This window comes from Meleagris gallopavo, chromosome 10, assembly GCF_905368555.1.
Source record: "Meleagris gallopavo chromosome 10, MGAL_WU_HG_1.1, whole genome shotgun sequence".
Taxonomy (NCBI): domain Eukaryota; kingdom Metazoa; phylum Chordata; class Aves; order Galliformes; family Phasianidae; genus Meleagris; species Meleagris gallopavo.
In genome coordinates, this window is record NC_139413.1 from 11,031,645 (window position 1) to 11,050,119 (window position 18,475).

Sequence of the window (18,475 nt, forward strand, 5' to 3'; positions counted from 1 at the left end):
ATTACTGATCTTTTCTGTTCAGATAACCGCATGACTTTATGACTCTGTTACTCTATGGAGTACAGCCAGATCTTCAATATCATATCATCTACCACATTTAAAACCATTTCACAGCATTTCAAAATAAATATTCTGTCAGTTCCTCTCATGGCTACTGAGAGTGCAAAAAGAGCATTAGCTGGCCCCAGAAGATACATTCATAACGCATTTTAACTGATGAGGTTACCATATGGATCTCCATGGAAGCTGCCTGCTTCTTCATCTGCTGCTCCTTCATCTTTCCTGTCTTCCCCTGATGCACATGGGGTCCCTCTCACAGGATGCCATCCTTCCCGATCTGATCTTATGTGGGCTTCCCACTGGCTGCAATTCTTCAAGTTTAAATCTGCTGTCACAGAGGCATGACCAGTATTGCTCACTGACTCAGCTCTGGCCAGCAGTGGGTTCCATTTCGAAGCCAGCTGGCTCTAGTCTGATATTGGGCAGCTGCTGGGCTCTGCTCATAGAAGCCACTCTGCAGCTCACCTGCTACCAAAACTTTGCCACGTAAACCTAATTCACTGGGCAAATAAACCATATCTCTGCACCATACTCAGTACATAAAAGTTCTTCAGAGATTGTCTTCCTATTCCACCATATGGCTATTGATTTAACATTGTATGTGGTCCCTCCTTGAGCTAATGGTATATCATTTCAGAACAAAAGGTAGGGGTCCTGTTATGTAAGGGAGGAGCATGCACAGGCTTCTAGCAGCCTGAACAAAGCGTACCTATTGATTAAATTAAAATGAAAGCAAAAATGTCAAGTCTTGATTTTGTGCAGGAAAACAGATGACAGCTTATATGCATAGTTTCTTTATGTCTCAAAAATAGTATTTTCCTTCATGAGCAGTGCCATTGATTGATGCTATTCAGGCAAAAGACTAAGAACATTTTGTTCAGTAATTATTGTGGGCTTGAGAACACAGACTACAGACAAGAAATCTATTTTAAACACAAAACCCAGTGTGCCCTTCACTGCAGGCATGGCTATGACTAACAGCGAAGTCATGCTTATTATCTTTACCAGATGCAGAATTTCAAAATGAACTATCGAGCTCATTAGAAGACACAAAGCAAAAGATAGCATCCAACAGACATAGCAACAAATTACCAGGATCCAGGCAAACTAGCTTACTACAAACTGAGATGGAATAAAAGAGTGAGCATAAGACCTAAAGTAACCATTCACAGCAAACCCAGAAGTCAAACAAAGAATTGGATTCTTGACTGCTTGAAACAGTCAGGAATATACAAAAATGATAGCATGTTTCAATGACTAAAACATGAAAAAAATGTTAATATTAATAATAAATATTATTAGTATAATAATAAATATTGTAATTAGACCAAAAAAATGCAATAGGCACATACAGTAGCCAGGAGTTTGATTAAAGCTCCTGTTACAGAAAAACTTACAGCTAGAAAACACACTTATTGAAGAACAATTCCCTGTCAGTGATGCTATCTACCTCCTCCCCCTCAGCCATGTCTATTGCACTTCTTTGTCTTTAGCAGAGCTTTAGCTCTTCTGGAGTAGAATTTTTCTACTGTTAGAGCAAACTGTTTTAAATGAGGTTCCCTAGATATTTTGAATGAGGTTGGATTTCTGTCTCTGAATTTCTCTCAGAATTCAAGTGACAAGCAGTGGTTAAAAGTGTTATTATCCACTAATCTCAGGTTTTGGCTATACATACTTGAAAAACAAGCATCTGCTTTATATAGCATAAATATTATGTATACTAATAAATAATATATATATATACATATACATATATATATATATATATAAAATCACTGTTCATTGTTGAGGTATCTTGATCACAAAATCAAAGGGGCATCTACCTGAGCACTGAGATCCAAGGTAACCACATGTCAAAACTCACTGGACACAACCCAACACCTGCCTTGAAAGAGTTAGATAATCCTTAGGAAACAGAAGGAGAGAAAGCAGAAATTGAAGAGGGTTTTTACTGTGATTTCAATTTTGTGTTTACTTGCAATGAAAAGAGGCTAAGCAAAGCAAGATCATGAATATTCAAAGTCCTCTATCTTGACAAAGCCAAAGACATCACGAGAAATTGAGAGGAGTGTGAATGTCTCAGCAATTCAAGGATCAACTAGAAGCTTTATTTCAGTATATTTCCCAGACTATGAGATTATTTCTAGTTGCAGCTGGAAATCAGAAACACCTTGAGAAACTGAACAAAACTCTATTTAAATTTTATGGTCACTTTCTCTTCAAAGGAGTTCTAAGCAATCTGGAAATCCTATTGGCCTAATCTCTATCCTTTATCAAACACTATCGCAGTAGTTAAAACCTTGGATAATTTTGTCAAACAGAAATACTGCATTTTCTCATGCTGCACACAGTATTTTTCACCTCTTCAGATAGGCCTTTGTAACTCACTGTTACAAATACTGAAAGCAATACCTGTGAATCTAAGTAGAGAAAAAGAATACAGACTGTCCAACATTTCATAAATAAATACCATCAAGTGGATCACACCAGTATTTCATAAGAGCCTCCTTTATCTCTAGAAATATTTTTAGTGCCAATTCATTCTCTTGACCCATAAAGATGAAATAAGCGTGCTCATCAAAGCGCCAAATTTCATGTAGACTTCTTGTGAATTTTTAAGCCACTAAGGAAATAAAATCAGCAGGAAAACGTCCTCAGATTAGAGGTCTGTCAAGAGTTGTAAAGGGTCATCTTCAATGCACAATCTAGTATCTGTGTGTTCCCAGAATTTGTCACATAATAAAGGCCACATAAATTTAAAAAAAATAATAATAATAATCATAAATGGAAAACAACTGGGCTTAAGCACAGAGATTCTGTTTCTTTCACGTTTTAAACCTTGGGGTTAGCTTCCTTCACATAGTAAAATAAAAAGTTTTGTAGGTAGATACTTATAATCTCCAAAGGAACAGGGTAAAGGCTAAAATCAATTCTTCATGGACTTTATTTTAAAGTATGCTAGAACAATCTAAAAGAGGTCAGCACTGTACAGAGTATGTCTCATTTTTCAAGAAAGTATCTTAACAATAAAGCAGGGAAGCTTCGTATGAATTATCTCCCTTTGAAAAGACTTAAAAGACGAGCATGCAAACTGTTGATATAAGGACATCAAATGAAAAGAGGAAACATCACATCCATTTTATAGCAAATTGGATATATTTTCTTCAGTTTAGTTTATGCACTCGCATGAGTCACAATTCTAAGATGCCAGGATAAATAATTAGACATGTTTACATCTTCTTAAAGGATATTATTAACTGTTTACCATTATGTCACTTGAAGAGTAGGGCAGAATTTAAAATTGCCAAGTACAAATTATGAAATTATATATTCATTAAATTATGATCATTTGTATTTTGACAGTCCATAATAGTTTTCAGACTGCTATGGAGACTTTTTGCATGCCTTCTTACCCTTTGATAGCTAAACCCCTGGGGAATTATTAGAATTTGACAGCTCTACATAAAGTGGAAATAATGGGGTTTGGCATCCAAGAGTTCCTTAATCCTCTTCATCAATATTGCTGCAGTAATTGAAAATGTCACGCTAAAATGATTGTGAGCCTCAAACACCTGTCACTTATAATTATATCAAAAAGTTGGTATGATTTTTGCACTGTATGCGCCATCACAAGACTGCAATATCGAAAGCGTAATTACTTCAGCATGACCAATTTGTTTCACTTCAGAAAAAAAAAGTGAAAAATAAATCACCCACTCAAGGCTTTCAAGAAAGCCATAATCAACCACGAGAAGAAAACTATTCAGTTGTATAGAATGAGACAAATTTTGTGATTTCTAAATCACTAGCATCTATGAAGAACAGCATTGATATTGTCACTGAAAACAGTTGTGCCATACATAAGTTAAGTAACAGAAGCCAACAACATTTGTTTAAATATACATGTGCAATCTCACACACAGTCTTTCCACAGCAGTGTGATGTGTGTGTATATATATATATATGTACACATAGGTAGCTCCTACATATAACTGTAGGTAGATGTAAATGCTTACAACTTCAAACAAGATTTTTTTTTCCTCACACACTCCCTCAGAGATGATCTACTATTCCTACATACTCTTACTGTAAAGGTAATAAGCTTGTGAAAATTGTTGGCAGAATGTGAGGTCAGCATTATATAATTTTCAACAGTTATAACTTTCTGTCACTTAGGATCTATTAGTGGGCATTTCCTAATTTAGTGGACAGATATATATTTTTTTTAATCTCCTTTCCTCTCTAAAACTTATGATGAGATTGGTTCCAGTAGCATTAACACTAAAAATAACAAATAATTATCACTAATAATGATATTCAAGTATTGCTAGTCTGAGCAACAGTTGTAATAAATCTCCTGTTAGGAAGGATCACTCTTCTGAATTTCTATACCTCCCATGTTTTGGATTCAGACTTTGTTATACTACATCCTTGGAATTCAATGCAAATGTAGTCAAAGACAAAGACATCATTTGAAAAATTACCAGATGCCTGTTGATTTCTGCCACAAATTGTTTCTACAAGACCAACTCAACTCAAGCAGAAAGTGTCATGCTCCAGTTTATCCTACCATTCTTACAATTTTAAATTTCATGCCAGCATTTTTCTCCTGCCAAACATTCCATTCTATCTTGACCTACTGGAGTGCTGAATCATCTCTGCCTGTTGGTGACATTTCTGATCTTTTCAGCTGACGCTCTTCAGCATTTTTGTTCTTTCTTCCCTTCCAGTTCACAGTCCTTCCACTTTACGGTGACTAGATGTTGCTGAAGGAATGCAACATCTTGTTCAATCTGGTCGTCACAATTACAGTAGAAGAATTGCTTAAGATAGAGCACATAAGTACATCATTTAGCTTTGCTGAAACAAGGTGATTGTAGTTTAGTTCTGTAAATCTGGTTGCTTTTCATATTGTTTTCATGATGTTCCTTATTTTCTTTTTTGTTATAAATGTGGTTTTATTATTTTTTCTTTCTTTTTGTCTGTTTATCATTCGTACCAGTGAACTCAGTTTTCCTTCTACATATTCTCCTTCATGTTTGCAAGGAATTGCCCATAAATACATCAAAGACACTTTTTGTCTCCCTTTTAAATCTTTTATGAAAGCCCTGCCTTTTGGGGAAGTCTACAAAACCCTTGACATCAAAATGTCAGAAAGTAATCTACCTTTTTTTAACAGGCATTGTTTTTCAGGTTTCTCTACACTTGTCTTTTTTCTATTTTGGATCTATCCACTATCCTATGTCTTAGACTTAATTCCTAAGTATATGGGACAAATTTCATTTATTAGCTCAGTTTACACAACAGTTAGTTGATGTTATGATTTATATCCCCACGGACAATTTAAATAAATAGCCTATCTTTCCCTTAAGAATTTCAGAATCTGGTTTTCAGAACATTTACAGAGCAAAACTGGAATAGCATAAAGTGAAATGGCTACTAAGCCCAAAATATAATTTCAAAGAATATTTTTCTCAAGATAGGAATGCATGCTTTTCAGTTGTGCTGATTCTCCTAAGTATTTTTTGCTTTCTTTTGTAAGTCTTTCACTTCCCTGTTTCCTCAAAGAAACAAACAAAAAATCTTGCAAAAAATGAATATGAGTTTAGATGCACGAAGATGGCAGTAGAATTTGTGAGTTTACAGATATATGTGCTTATTAATTGTAAGGCATATAAGTAATGTCTGTTCGCTAATCTCTTATCATCAGCAGCAAGCACTTGATCAAAACTTAAAAGATTCCCTTAAATCAGAAATGAAGTAAACTCAACTGAAAGGTTGAGATTTTTCATTCAGAAATATCTCCAGAGGGGTTTATCCAGCTAAGCACTTACAGCTTTAATAGAGAATAACAGTTTTATCAGTTACTACATGAATGGATCCCTTCCAACTCAGGATATTCCATGATTGTGTGAACACTAAGCAGGTATACTTTGGCATTCTTAATTTCTGAATGTGTATTATTCCTTCAAACTCTCAATACTGTATAAAAGAGATGGAATGGTTTTGATGAAACCGATGAAAATCTGTTGCACTCTGTTCACATATAAGAATCAAGGAGACTTAGAAGCATTAGACTTCTATTCTGTCACTGGAAGACTTTGAATTCAACTCACTTAACATTTAAAAGTTTCAGTTTGCTTGATTTGGAATATAAGCGTGTATACACTCTAGCATAAGAGTTGAGGGAAAAACAATGTCCTAGCAATCTGAGGCTTCAAATGCATTTTAACCAGTGAGAAGTTCCTACTTGAAAAACGAACAAGTATTGACCTAAAAGAGAGGGAGAGTAAAAGGAGAGAACAAGAGAAGAAAAATGAACCTTGTCATGAGGGAATTCAATCCATCCTGTACTAACTGTCATCATGAAACAAATTCTGATTTTGAGTTACTAAGTACAGAAGACAGAACTAATTAGCTTTGGAAAAAATATCATATTAATACTAATCTGTTACAGAATTCACAGTGAATTGGCACATGGCCCTGCATATTTTGTCACTTTGTAACAGAACTTACAGGTTTCACTTTTTTCACTCTGAAAGTCAGTTTTTCAAAGTGACAGTTTTTCAGTGCAGTGACCAATGTAAGCTTCTTATTCATGCAAATAGACCTGCTGGTTTCAGTTTTCTTAAAAATGTGCCTTTAAAGTTCAATCTGAGGGGAAAAAAAAAAATCATCAATCGCATACTTAAAAACATGCATAATTTAACAAATATAACTGATATTTATCAGGACATTTCACTGAACAGAACATGCTCATTTCAGAGCAGTAAAATGGCTCAGACCTTTACTCAGGAAAGAATAAGGTCATAGTATTCATGTATGCTCAGAGAAAGCTTTTCAGAGATTCAGAATTTCCCAAAAGATTTATCCTCGGTAAACACAGAAATAGACTGCAGCCTCCAAAAACCCAAGCCTGCACACAGCAATGGAGAGAGAAAAAAAAAAAAAAAAAAAAAAAAAAAAAAAAAAAAAACCTGCAGTAGCAAATAGATGCAAAAGAAACCATTTTCAACATAACGTATAAGACCAGTTGTGAGTATTATTTCAGTACAGATGTACTTAGTCTGATCTGCAATCATATTTAAATTGTATGATGAAATTCTGACCCTCAGTCACTACAGAGAGAATGAAGAAATAGGCAATCTCTTCCCATAAATTGTTGAGTTTCCTGAAAATATCACCCAGGGAGATAGATGTCATTCATTAATCTTTACACAATTGAAGGTATATCCAGCCATATTAATTTTTATTGTTTGTTCAAAATAAATAGACCTTCCCTCTCAAACTCAGCACTGCGCACAGAATGTGCATTTGTACAGTTGAAACTGAAAAGAATATAGTTCACAAAGGACAAAGCAAATGTAATATTACAAATTATCAGAAAGATGGAAGTGTAAAATATAGGAAATGGCAGGAAAAAAAGTAACTAGAATCCCTGAGAAACAGGCTTTGGATTAACATTGGATAGAAATACGCTGGAAAAAAAAATGGATAAAAGGAGAAAGAAAACAATTATTCTATTAATTATATATTATAATTATAGAAGGGATTTGATTGTGAAATTTGTAAGGTCAGTTTTAGAACAACCTAATCTTCTGCATAGGGGATCACATCAAGAAAAAAAATCCAGTATTCATGAAAAACATTCTCTAAAACTGTGTAGAAGCAGTACACCATTGTCATATGGAAGAAGTGGAAGTACAAGGAAAGGATTTTTTCATATCAAAGGTAGTGCTGACAAGAGAAGGGACGTCAGCTTTCTGAATGAAATGAACTCTTCTTCTCAGTGCAATCTGAAATGAACCTCTGGGACAGAAAAAGAACTAAGTTAAAAATGCTAACACAATGTTGGCTGGTATCCTTTAGTCTGCTACCTCTGTTGTGTACTCAGAGGCCAGAGGCACAGCTTCTAAGGAAACAAAAATTCTGCAGAATTAAGAATAAATTTGCTACTCTGCTCTTCTTTAAAATGGCAGACCTTACTCTTCCTATGTTGTTTGGTTTTTGTTTGTTTGTTTTGTAATTTTACTTCTGGAATAGCAGCTAATGATTTGCCTTGACAGATAAAGATTGCTGAGGGGGAAGGCTCTGCTGGCTTATGGCAAGTGAAAAGTAGTAGGAGAGACCTAGACTGCAACATGTCACAGTAGTTAGGATACATGCAGAAGAGAGGAGGCCTTATGGCTCAGGCATACTGGATATAGTACTAAATACTGTATGACTTGATCATGAGTACAGTGGTAAAAGCATCTGTTATGCTTCTCAGGCAAGTTATCCATAACCACACCTCAAAGACAGCCATGTATATAATTTATTCTCATACACTTGCTGTTCAACTATACCTGCTGCTCTTTGATGTAAACATGTAAATCACTGTCACCATGTTAGAAACCATAAATAACTAAGTATCAAAGTATGCCCAACTATAAGACCAGAGGGGTTGCTGAGGGTGACATTCAGTCCCTTCTGGAAAACCTCAAAGAATGGAGACAGTACAATTTGTCTGGACAAATTGCTCCATTCCTCGAGTGTTCTTACAGAACCATTTAAGTTGGAAAAGACCAATAAGATCATCAAGTCCCTCCACCAATTATTCATTACAGACACTGTAGGTTATACTAGTAAAGATGGTTCCCTGTAATAATTATTAAATCATTTGATGCTTTTCTGTCATTTTTTTTTCTATGATGCAAACTGAACTGTGCAAAATGACTCCCTTGAGGTGAATCAAAACTAATAACTGCATTGTTTCATTACTACACAAGAAAAGATTCCTGTCTGAAGAGACTGCATTTGCATTTAAATATTTTCATCTTATAAAAAGCACATTCTGGAAGTATCAATTAGGCTACAGTATTAAAATACTGCCAAGAATGTGCTTGACATAAAAGCTCACATAACAGCACCATTACAGAATCAGGATTATTCCAAGTTATTGAACACCTTTAACATATTAAAAAATGGGATTGTATCTGAACTTCGTAAAATTTCTCTTACACAGGGAAGTATTAGAGAAGGCTTCTCTAATACTGGTTATCTAATTATTTTATAAATGTCATACGCTGCTCAGGTTACCAGTTCAATACCAGTTCATCAGGCTGACAGGAGTTAAATCAAGCAAGGCTGCTAAGGAGGAAATCAATAGCAAGGAGTACAATGAAATAAATATTTATAGTAGGTAGCTTAAAGGTTGTTATGAATATATCAGCTTGAGCTATTAAGTAGTATTTATTTCATTAAAATATCTACAAAATATTGTCAGGAATTTACTGTGGTGATTAATCTTGTCTAAATGTGATTGCGTCCAATGCCATACAAACATAGAAATGGGTCTAATACTCTGTAGAAAGACAAAGGGTCAAAAATCAAAGAAGTAAAGGCATATTAATAGAGGAAAGTGGCCAAAAATAACTAGCTATCAGAACAAAATATATATTTTTTAAAATTTATACTGTGCGAACAGTTGTTCATAAACATGGAAGTTTTTTCTTTACAACAGCAGAAGCTTTGACAGTAAAACTGTCACTGATTTTAAGCTGTCAGAATTATAGCTGAAAGCCTGTGACTAGTTGACCAGCACAGAACTATGTATGAAGGCAAAACCAAGTATTCTCCAATAAGAAATCATAAAAGGAGGAGTATCAAGTGATATAATCAAATCATAAGTGTTCAATTAAAATTTTTACAGTCAGTACTGTAAAGAATATAATCTGTTGGACCTAAATAAACTGAATTACACTTATAGAACCATAGAATCACTCAGGTTGGAGAAGATCTTCAAGATCATCAAGTCCAGTTCAGCCTAACCATACTACCCTAACACTAACAATCCAATCATATCCCTGAGCGTTTGAGAGGAGGGGCTAACTACTGATCCTCATGTTGATTTCTATGCCTTTTTAGACTGGATTTTTTTCCTTTTTTCTTTCTGCTCAGATTTTTCTTCCATACTTATTTGTATGAAAAACATTAACTCAATCCCATTCAATTAGCCAGCATATGAAAATAGCAGAACTAGTTCTGCCATTCCCAATAGGAAATCTTTGTTTGCAGTCAAATCTACCCCAAACTATCATAATACTGTATAGAATGTCAACTGAAGACTCAATCAACTAGTGTATACATTAAATAAATTAACAAATCTAATACAACTAGATCTTACTGTCTACATATTATTGATCTCAGTAGAAAAATCAAGGATGGGTGAAACAAGTAGCTTGAGTTAATTCTTATTTCTAGAAACCCACTGCACATACACTAGTTGCTAGACTTGAAGTCATCAATTTTCAGATATCTTAAAATGCAGACACTATTTAAGAATACAATCTGGACTTTGATTGTCAAAAGCTATTTGGTCCTGATTTATCTCCTAGCTCAACTGCTAAGCATTATCTTGTTGTTGTTAGAATTCTCTTCCTCCTTCAGTGTGAGAAGGCTGACTCACCCCTTTTCATTCTTACACTCAAAGAAAACAGAGCATGTGCTTCTTTCAAACAGTATCATTTAAAGAAACTCTCCAAGATTTGTTTTGAAGACAACTCTGTTATATTCATGCTGTTCATCTTCACAGAATCCTTTTTGGAAACCTATTGCCAAGCATTCTGATACAGATTGGCTCACAGTGTATACAATAATGCTTCCAAATTTTAGTAGACATTTATGTATCTACAGCATTTCTTATACTTCCATGCTCATTCCATTTTGGTTTTCCTATTGTAATGCAGTACACTTTCCATTTTTGTTGAGCAAAAACATTTTACTGCAGATCCACATGGGTCACTCTGAAAGTAATGCATCCTCTTTATTTCTACAGAAATTACATGAGATACAAAGAGCAAAATAACACTATTTGATAGAGAAAATTCTCAGCTACAAAACACTATTTTTCAACATAGTCACCACCATTAGCTATGCATTTTTGCTGTGACAAACAAGAGCCTGCCTGCCGCACTCACAAAAACATGTAAGACTGTCCAGAACATGGATACTCTTCCATATCCTGTCACCACTGTTAAAATGCACCATCCACTGCCTCACTGTGCTGTCATCCACTGCTTGGACTCCATAAACATTCCACAAGCATTAATGAATGTCTATAACTGCTATTTTTTCCTCATGGAGAAATTAAATTACACACCTTTGCTTCATACACACTTTCATGTCAGACTGCCCTGCTGCTGCCATCTGTCACACAGCAATGAAATCTAATGGAATATTGGAGGGAAGGTTCACCCTCTGCTGCCATACCACCATCTGTCTCTGACACTGTGGGCCAACATAATAAAATAGGAGGCATTACTTTCAGGGCAGCTCTTGCATATTTATTGTTACCACTGCAGTAAGATTTATTTTACTATTTCATAGTAAAATATGCAAATTCTACTAAGAAAACTAATAAGGAGATGTACTATATCTCCCCATTACCCAAAAAATAGAAAATGCAGAATTAACAAGAAAATAACAAGAAAAAGACCCTGAGAAAAATTAGAATGCTACCCTATTCTAGTTTAAAAGATAGCAATAATCCAAAAATAGCATTGTGAAAAGCTTCAAGGAAGGTTTTGTCTGTAAGAATATGAAGAAAGCAAATGAAGAATATGAAGAAAGTATTTGAAAACTACAGAAGGAGTACCAAATTATTCCAGGGATGCTCAACTCAGTGTCTTTTAAGAAGACATGCAATTAAGCTTTCTATTTCACAAAGAGTTTTTTCAAGTACCTTTCACAGAGTGAACTCCACATTTTGGAATCACAGCCACATCTGCTTCTCTTACATCTCACCAGAGAAAGCACTACATGTTCAGTAAAAAGATGCGTGATATCACATATTACTTGGCAGTGACAGCAAAGCACCATTTCATATGGTTCCTTCCACAAAACACAGATGTCATTCAAACTGTAAAGTTTTAACGTTATACTGAACACATGGAATATGAACAAATAGATTTAAAATATATATCAATTTCATCCTTAAAATATATAAAAATATATATTTCTTCTTAGAAAAAAAAAAACTGAATGAAATATCTATTTCATATATTTGTGCAAACATTTAACATCAGATTTCACACCACATAAGCATGATTTGAACCATATTATGAAGATCTCAAATGTCCTTTTAATAATTGTCCAGATAGGGTGTGTTTACAGTTGAAAGAGAAGTGGTACCTAAAAGCAAGCTTCACCATCCCTTTCGTGATTAAGTTTGAATATTAGATGCAACAATTAATAGTTAAAGCTCTTCATATTACAGCACTAACTTAGTAATACAGTAAGAATTAGGAAAAGTTTTACAGATCATTTCACTGAATGAAATGCTCTGTAACCTACAACAGCATGCATTCACCAAGGAACCAATCCAATTTTGATGAGGAAACAAAAATACAGCTCCAGTATAAACTATTGCCTTTTTTAATTTCTGAGTGGTCTCTTAACACCTGTTAAGTACATTTGCAACATGAAATTGTCCTATTGATCAATTCCTGTTGCTTCAATATATAAAAAAAGAGACAGTGCAAAACTGAATGCAGCTAATCTTTCCCACTGAGCTGTGTAAATAATTATGTTGTCCTTGTGCTACCAGTGAAGCTAATGGAGCAAAAAAGAAGCAGATTCTTTGCTTCCAAAACAGAGTACATCATCTGGACAAAGAACACTGACTTATCTGATATTGCTGTTACCTTTTGAAATACCCAGCAGCTAATATGAAAAGGGTAAAAAATGGCTTTATGTAAGACAAAAATGAAATTAGTTTTCTCTTGAATTGCTAGACAGTTTAGACAGTGATTCAAAATATGCTGCTGATCTGCCATCCCCAATTCATGCACAGGAGTCAGTATATCATCTCTTTTGCTATTTTTCTCCCTTTAACTAATAGAAAAGAAGTTGGATAAATAATGACATAAAGATGATAAAATGCCTGTCCTCCTTATTTGGTCTGATGCCTGTCTGGCAGTAGTTCTTTATTATGCCAGAGTAAGTTGAATGAATGCTCACTGTGTCCTGTCCATGTCTCATTCATTTCCTGTCATTCCTATGCATTGTTTACAGAGCTTTTACAATGGGAAAGTTTAATGTACTTTCCTTGTCTATTGGTGAACAATTTCTCAGTTTCCTTTTGTGAATTGGTACTTTTTTTTCTAAAGCTGATCGTGAATTTATAATTAAAAAAACCTAACAGTTCACATAATTGCATATATTGTGCTTGCTACTTTAACGTTATAATCATTATCCTCATGCAAAATTTCCAATTACTATTTGCTGCACTGCATATATTCACCACATTTTAGAAAATAAAATAAAATTACCACTGCATCCAGAGTCTATGAAATTATTCAGTGGTGGTTTACTAAAAGCCAGAATGAGGTAGATAAAATGAAACACAAACTGATAAAATGTTTTTTTGTTTTTCACCTTCAGCCATTTTCCATTAAAATCTGAGGGTCACACTGTTTTCTGACATTTCATCTGAAGGTCCATCCTGCCTTGCAGATGTTGTTCAGACAAAACAGTATTGGCAAACATTCACCTCTATGGGTAAGTTCTGTCAGTGTTCATTTATAAGCAAATAAAATGAAAGCAGACTACAGGTACAAATAGCCTTATGACCCATTTCCTTTCAAATAAAACCAGTAAATTATTTGTACTGGGAATTATTTAGAACAAGAAGATCCACTGATAATGTTTTGTGCCAAATACCACAAATATAATGCTCTTTGCCTATTATGCAATTGAGCTTTTCTTTTCTTAAGGACTACAGTTATGGATTCAGGCTTCAGGCTGAATACACCTTCCCATTACATGTTTGCCAAAAGCTGACATACAATTATTTATTCATTTACTGATAAAGTCAGATCAATTAAATGAAGCTATCACATTATATAATAATGAAGAAAAACAAGTATCAAATCCCTAACTGCATTTCTAGCTTCTAAACAGCCTAATTCTACACACATATTCACCACCTCATGTGAACTGTGATCTTTTTAAAAGTGTAGAGGACAATTACTTAACAGGAATTTCAGAGTACAGTTGCTATAAAATGCCTCCAGAGTCTTCCAGAAGTAGATAATAAGGATAACTTTAAAGAAAACGTTGGACCCTATTCTTAAATAATTTCAAATGAAATTTGAAGTCACAAATTGGCAAAAGAGCAAAATAGAAAAAGTAATAGAAGTGGAACACACTCAACTACTTTGATTTGAACAGAATACTGAACAAATTTAAACAAGGAACATACTTACACAGACAAAAAGACAGAACTTTTATTCATTTTGATATTATTTATCAATTTGACTCTTCCAAGCAAGAGTTAAATTAAAGAATAAGAGTCAATTAAATCCAGAATAAACAAATTGATTAGAAAATATTTTCTATGAACTTTTATTAAATTGAATTATTTAATTTTATATGTGCCAAACACAAATTAGCCATTCTGCCAAAATTACTTATTAGAATAGGACTTTTCTTACCTGCATGCAAAATATGACCAATCAAGATTTATGGTACATTTGGAAAGATGTCTTCATATTGCCTCAATCATAGTCCAGGTTGTCAGAAGTGTTTTCAGATTTCATTTTGTGCTATTTAATCACTTAAGGATGCCTGAAGAATCTTTGGTGCATTTTAGATATACCATGAGACTTGCCTCATAGTAAAAAAGATTTTTTTTTTTCTTTTAGAGATATCAAACTCAGAAAATAGCCAGGAAGTTTCAGTATTTTTTCCATTAGGATCTAGGAATACCATATGGTTAGTGCCAATATTACCAACTATTCTGTATATTGACATATCATTTAAATTTTTTAGTTCTTGCATATTCAACTACTATTCTAAGTTTTAACGTTATTTAGACTAAGTAAAAATGCCTTATGTGAAGATTAGCAGAAAGGTAATAAATAGCCAGTACAGTCCCTAAGGCCAAAATAGACAATGCCCAAAGGATACAACTATCTTTCTTACACGTACTCTAATTCAAGATTACACCCACACATACCACACACACACCCTGTGCTTCCTCCCTTTTACACATCGATTTTTTTTGGTCTTTTACTCTTCTTAACTGCTCCATAATTTACAAATTTATATAGTTTAGATTACTTATTAAAGCACTCAATTTAAACTCCAAAATATTCCCAGGTACACTGGAAGCAAATGCAAAGTTCTGACCCTACAGCATTTTTCTGTCATCCAAGTACAGTAGATACTCACTGGAACATATTGTCTTTCTTTTCTGATCAACAGTTTTCTGTCTGGTTTTTTGTTGTTGTTGTTGTTGTTGTTGTTGTTTTCCCCTGTCAGTGTTACTTTTTTTTTCCTTTCTTTCTTTTTTTTTTAATCTAAAATCCATTTCTTTACCATCCTTCAATGAAGCAGAGAGAAGAAAATATTGGATTGTTGTTTATGCAAGGGATACAGCTCTACCATCACACATAAGCCTAAATTCACCAGCTGCATCCACTGCCTAGTGGCCAACTCATCCTCACTAGGAAAAGACTTCAAAACTCAGACGTAAAGAGGGACCAGAGGGACCATCCTAGATTTTGGATCAAGAGCTAATTACGTTTATAACTAAAAGTCTGATAAACACCAACAACTAGTTTCAGGACTTACTATATATGAATTCAGACAATTTTCACTATAAAATGTTGTAAAACATTTAATGGCCTGCAGGCCACAGGATGATCCATCAACTATTTCCAAGGACACTAGAATACTTCATAGTTTCAGTTGTAAACCAGAAGAAATAAATATTGTGCTGCTACATGAATGGATCCGATCATTTTTCCTAAAGTTTGTACATAATACTAATAAAAAAATCAAAAGTAGACTGTTTGAGATACAGGCATCTGAAGGACGAAGTATGAAGACAAATCCTAGCAGGGTTAAACAAATAGCTATAACTCTTAGTGTAAACAGCTTTTGTTTGTTTGTTTGTTTTTGGTTTTCCTTCTGTGGTCAGGAAGGATTAACTTTGGGGAAAAAAAAAAAAAAAAAAAAGTGACAATGTATCATTGTTTGACAGTGTAACAGACTTTCTAGTCTACAGTAAGTGCGAGCCACTCTTCCATGCAGTTGTATCTGTATCCAACAGTCCTCCAGTGTAACTGATTGCTTTCCTTATGACATGAGAGTTGGATCGAAGAAATTACTTAAATTCGAGGATTTATTGAATTTTGAGTGTGTGTACTCGAGGCATGGAGTTTGAGTACCTGCAAATACTATTTCAATTTAATCAGTCCAGTCAGCCTTACATTTGCTCCTCCCAGTCTTATTGTGGGTTTTTTGCATTACTGGATACACCTCACAACAGGTGCTTCCTAGCTGAAAGTATTCATCTTTATTTAATTGATGTAAACCAATTGTTTGACAAGGCTGATTTCCTGCTCTTAAAAGGTAGTCCTAAGGAACAAGATGTTTTTCAGATTTTAACTGAATAATGTTCTATGTCATTTTCCACATACTTTGACAATACTTCTGAGAAACCCTGAAACGAGATTTTTTCATATTAGAGTGGCTGAAGGAAGCTTGAGGAGGAGCTAGAACTTTCATTAAGTTATAGCACTGACATCTGACAGAAGCTGAGAAGAAGAAAAACATAACAAAACAAAACAAACAAAAAAAAACCCTACAACACCAGTTCCACAAAGTGAAGAAATTCAGAAAGCAGAAAAATGGTAACTTCTGAAATTTAGAATGACTCATGCCTCATCATCAAAACTGACTTGATAACTTTGCTGTTTAACTGCAGAAGGGAACTCTGAAAATTATTAGCAATGCAGCATAACTACCACAAATTATTTTTTTAACTGTGATCTGAACCTAAAGGATCAAACCACAATTCTTAAGTCTACGCTTTTCTAGTCCTGGTAGCTCGTCATCATTTAAACACTGAAATCCAACACTGTACCAATTCCAGTTGTCTCATATTTAGTATATGATAGGATCAGAGTGAGTATCCAGCAGATACAAACTATCAATGGTGTGAACTGATTAATAAATTTTAACATTAATAGATTTTCTAGTCTTGTATTCAAAAACACATTTAAATGAAAAAAATGTATGAAAACTTGTTTTAAAGTTACTATTTACATATAAGTATCAAACACCAAAAGCTCTTTCATTTAATTAAAAAGTTAACAAACTACACACCTTAATTTTTAATATGAAAACTCTAACTTGCACTAGCAATCTGGCAGGAACAAGGAAAGCATTCAATTTAAGCTACTTTTTTTCTAGGATGTTTCAATAACGAGCTGAGAAATCACAGTCAACTTTCTGCTGCAATTAAGCTTCTGCTAGGATTGGAAGAGCTAAACATACAGCTTTCTCCACCGGTACTGCATGGAGAGCCAAAGCAAGCAGTTGGGTCCAGCAGCCATCCTTCATGGCTGTGAGACACAGCTCAACCACAGAGCCAGGCATGGCACTGACCACTGTCTGCTAGCAAGGGCACAGCTTGTGCCCACTGCTGACAGGCAACCCCTGCAATCCAACACATACAGCATTTAAGTTTTTTAGGGGTCAGTTATACTTTGTGGTTGTTCAGCATACAGCTGCAACTGCTTAAACTCAATTTACCTTCAAATAACTCCCCCATAACTAACCTTCAAATCGCCACCGCAGCCTGCAGAACCTTGCCAAAGCGCAGGTGGAGTGCAGCAGGTGGTGGCAACTGGCCGTTCCAGGGGGTGGTTGGCAACTGTTAGGCACTACAGGATCCACAGCCAATACAAATAGAGTATTCCCCAGTATTCAAATGCCAGGGGAAGCAGGACCAGCCTGTCCTGCTGCTGTACCTGCACCACCTTCTACCATGGCGGGATGGAGCCAACACTTGCAAACTGCTTCCTCTGCTTGGCTGCACTGCTGCTTCTATAGCACACAGTGAGGACGTGCCACTTTTTAACTGATGTATTTGTGACTAAAAGTGTTCTGTTTGTTTAGTCTCCACCCTGTTGATTTGGTCTCAAACCACAACATATGCTTTCTTTTTAGTTCCTTACAATAAAATTAATAATAGCTCCTCTGTGAGAACTGGCTAGCCATCATTTAACTTCATTTAAGGAAAATGGGTTACTCATTGTCTGAGAAAAGAGACATAAAGGTTTCAAACCAACATCAGGACTTGCTAAAGTCCCAATTAATGGATACATTCACATTCAGCACGAACCTCAGCCCTCCTCATGTTAGTTCTACTAAAATCAGTACTCTTTTCCAATAAGTTGGCACAGCAGCAGAACATTAGAAGTGCAATACACTGAAATATTTATAACAGTCCTTTGAAACAGAAGTTTAACTAAAAATCTACTAATTATCTCGATAAACTGTAGTTAAAATATAGCAACTATTTAGCCAAAGTCTAAATATTACTAGAGTAAAAAATCCCAAGGCACACTGATCTAGTTACTGC

The 18,475-nt window shown here is 34.8% G+C and overlaps 1 long non-coding RNA gene across 1 annotated transcript in view; it reads right to left on the reverse strand.

The window, feature by feature from the left end:
* LOC146543704 (uncharacterized) overlaps positions 1-17,769 on the reverse strand; it is a 113,442-nt gene extending 95,673 nt beyond the window's left edge. The window contains exon 1 of the long non-coding RNA XR_014885147.1: positions 17,670-17,769. This is a non-coding gene — a long non-coding RNA (uncharacterized LOC146543704). The remainder of the gene's footprint in view (positions 1-17,669) is intronic.
* Positions 17,770-18,475: the final 706 nt, after the last annotated feature.